Source organism: Eptesicus fuscus, chromosome 1 (genome assembly GCF_027574615.1).
Source record: "Eptesicus fuscus isolate TK198812 chromosome 1, DD_ASM_mEF_20220401, whole genome shotgun sequence".
NCBI classification, from domain to species: domain Eukaryota; kingdom Metazoa; phylum Chordata; class Mammalia; order Chiroptera; family Vespertilionidae; genus Eptesicus; species Eptesicus fuscus.
Genome location: NC_072473.1, coordinates 59125254 through 59129256, shown reverse-complemented (window position 1 = coordinate 59129256; position 4003 = coordinate 59125254). Strand labels below are relative to the sequence as shown.

The 4003-nt window shown below is 37.7% G+C and overlaps 1 pseudogene; it reads right to left on the bottom strand.

Annotated features, from left to right (window-relative positions):
* Nucleotides 1-1397: 1397 nt before the first annotated feature.
* LOC103303058 (ADP-ribosylation factor 1-like) lies at nt 1398-2025 on the bottom strand (annotated as a pseudogene).
* Nucleotides 2026-4003: the final 1978 nt, after the last annotated feature.

Genomic DNA, 4003 nt, shown 5'->3' with positions numbered 1-4003 from the left:
TGTTATATAAGGCTTTTATTATGTTGATGTTTGTTCCCTCTGTTACCACTTTTCTAAGAGTTTTTACATAAATGGGTGCTGGATTTTGTAAAATGCTTTTTCTGCATCTATTGATAAGATCATGTGAATTTTGTTCTTCATTGTGTTTATGTGGTTTATCTTGTTAATTGATTAGCAGATATTGTACCAAACTTGCATGCCAGGAATTAATCCCAATTGATCATGGTGTATTTTTTTTAATAGTTAAGAGACTTTATTCTAATAGCTATAATTACAGTGGGCTGTTTGTTGAAATGAAAACTAAAAACAAGTATACAATACAGTTGATTACTAACCATTAATTTAAAGCAGTAAGAGATTCCATGACACCAGATAAACCAATTCTGAGGTTTTCCCCAAGGTAAATTTTAAGAACTCCAGCTTCTTTATTATTTATCCAACTACAACAGAAAAAGTATAGGTTGTGGTTTTTTATGTCAAATCTGACCCTTGCAGGCCGAGGGAATGAAAGCACATGTAGATGGGTCTCTGAGGAGCTAGGCTCTAAGATGACTGGCCACCAGTCTGCACTTTTACTGGGGAGACCCAGACAAACTGGAGTGAGAGCGTATGCATGGGAACCATGGGGGTCGCCCCTTCTGAACAGAGTTGTCCCACCACAGCACCTAGGCTGACTCATGCTGAACCAAGGGAAGGCTGGGATCCCTCTAAGGGGTCTGTGAGTGGTAGTCCCAGCCCCCATACCATTCCCTGGACAGTGGTATAAGTACAGGTACAAGTACAAATGCTATGGGATGAAATGAGCCAGAGAGAGAGAGCCTATCAGGGAGCATAAATGACCACCCAGAATTTATTGTGACTGGTTCTGCCCAACACACACTCCAGAGAGGAGACAGCCCATGGGTCGACTGGACTCAAGCTGTTACATTTCTCCTTTCTCTGTGTTCAACTGACTCCTTACCTTGTTTGTGTAAATATTTAAAAAATGTTCTGAGTTTGGATTAAAAACTAACCACCAAAATGGATCTCAACACAGATGTAAAGCCGAGAGGAGGAGCGTTGAACTGATCTGACAGGGACTCCTAGAGGCCCTGCCCTGGGTTCGTAAAATCCCTTCTCAATACTAAACAGAGAGTTGATTCTGTTTTTACAATTAAAAAAAAAAACACTGAGTAATATTGCATAAGTGTACCAGAAACTGCCTCATTGGAAACAAAAACTATTTACATTTAATAAAAACCCAGTTGCATGCTGTATCTGCATATGTACATCATGATGAAGCACACTGGGACTGACCATGGAGACAGTTTCTAGCACTCACACCACAGTTGTACATCTGCCACATGAGAGGAAAACAAGGGTGATAGAGGAAGTGAGTGGGAAGAGAGGATTGTGGCTCACTTCTGGTTCCAGAGCTAGTCCAGTCCCTCATAGAGCCTGTCCCCACTGGTGACACAGGTAGACTGAATGTACCAGTTCCTGAGGAGCAAAGTATGCAGGCCCAGTTTGTCTGTGCTCTCTGCTGCATTCATGGCGTTGGGGAGGTCCTACTTACCTGCAAAAATGAGTAAGACGGCATCCTTGAGCTCGTCCTCCACCAGCATTCACAGGAGCTCCTCTTGGGCCTCCTTCATGTGCTCTATGTCATTGCTGTCAACCACAAAGATGAGACATTGTGTGTTCTGTAAATAGTGTTATCCCAAAGGCTGGATCTTGTACTAGTGGCCCATGTCCCATATGGTAAAGTTGATGTCCTTATAGTCCACTTTGAAAGCTACTAGAATAGTGGGGATGTTGGTCACGATCTCACCCAGCTTCAGTATGCACAGGGTGGTGGTCTTCCCCACAGCATCCAGGCCCACCAAGAGAATATGCATTTCTTTTTTGCCAAAAAAAGACCCTTGATAGGTTCACAAAGATATTCCCTATGCTGTAGAGCAAAGTGAGAGACACTGGCCAGAGAAACTCTTGGCAGCCAGGATGCTGCTGCTACTCTGAGACAGGCATTGGTGTTGCTTCTACCATGGTGTATGATCTTTTAATGTATTTCTGGATTTGATCTGATAGTATTTTGTTGAAGATTTTCACATCTAAGTTTATCAAAGATGTTTGCCTATGTAATGTGCTTTATTTGTAGTGTCTTTATCTGGTTTGAGAATTAGGATAATATTGGCCTCATAAAATGAGGTTGGGAGTTGCCCCTTCACTTGGATTTTTTAAAAATAGTTTGAGAAGTATAGATATTAGTTCTTCTTTGAATGTTTGATAAAAATCACCTTTGAAGCCATCTAGTCCAGGAATTTTATTTGCTGGGAGTTTTTTTTTTTTTTATTACTGCTTTGATTTCATTAGCTGTAATTGGTCTATTCAGATTTTCTGATTCCTCCTGATTCGGTTTTGGAAGATTGTATGTTTCTAAGAATTTATACATTTCACCCAGGTTATCTAATGTGTTGGCATATAGTTGTAAATAGTATCTTCTAACAATCCTTTGTTTTCCCTTGATGTTAGTTGTTACTTCTCCTCATTCATTTCTAATGTTATTTATCTGGGTCTTCTCTCTTTTTTTCTTGATGAGTCTGGTTAAAAGTTCGTCAATCTTATTTATCTTTTCCAAGAATTGGTTCTTAGTTTTATTTATCTTTTGTATTTTTTAGTCTCTTTGTCATTTATTTTCACTCTAACCTAAGGTGACCAGATTTTAACGTTGGTAAAGTGGGACACCATTGATTTTTTTACAGAGAGGAAGAGAGAGGGATAGAGAGTTAGAAACATCGATGAGAGAAACATCGATCAGCTGCCTCTTGCACACCCCCTACTGGGGATGTGCCCGCAACCAAGGTACATGCCCTTGTCCGGAATCGAACCTGGGACCTTTCAGTCCACAGGCCGATGCTCTATCCACTGAGCCAAACTGGTTTTGGCCCGGGGCGGGCGGGCGTTCTTGATTAAAAATTTGGTCTATATTGTAATCGCTTTTGGTTTTTTTAATAAAGGGAAATTCACTTCTTAGATCATCGTTGAATTTGCATCCTCTTTTCTTACTCATTATGTTAAAAATCTAAAAAAAATAATTTAAAATTATATTATAAATTATTATATACATATTGCTTAAAAACACAGTAAGTAGGTACATAATTACATGAACATATTTTATTATTAGATTATAAATTAAATTAATTTGATTGTTATAAAGTAACTATATTTTTAAAAATATTTTAATCCTATATTTCTTTCTAAATAATAACAATACTAACTTTTATTATTTTTCCTCTGAATTTGCCATAATGTAAGTCATAAGTGTCACTTTCAAGGCCGGTGCTAGACTTTTTGCCGCCACTATAAAATATAAATAATACGAGTACTGTCTGCTAAATTCAAGAAAATTTATGTATTTATGAAATAAATAAATAAATTACTTACCTAAATTATCTGAATAACTGATTTGTAATGACATCACTTGTTTAACTAGCTTACTAGCATGCAGTACGATGTGTATCGTCTGAGACAGTTACAAAATGTTTTCGTCGTTGCCAATCCCAAAAAATGCCATTGTTCATTAAGTCTAAACAATGGTGGTCGAATTCTAACAACTGATCAACAATGGAACTTTGATAAGCAGTTCTCGATAATCAGTTCTCAACAATTATTTGTTATTATTAAAGTTTAACATTATAAAATTAACAAAAATAATATAAAACTCATATCCTGGCTAAATAGCCACATGGCCGCCGAAAACCGTATATTCCCTTCCCGTTCTCCCGCTGTTCCCTAGCTTGTCGTGCATTCTTTCCAAAAATCAGGACTTTTTTAAAACGCCACGGGACAAATTGTTAAAAATCGGGACTGTCCCGCCAAAAGAGGGACGTCTGGTCACCTTACTCTAACTTTAATTATTTATTTTCTTCTACTCACTTCAAAGTTTGCTTATTGTTCTTCTGCTAGTTCTATAAGGTGCAAGGTTAGATTGGTTTTTTTTAATTTATTTTTATTGATTTCAGAG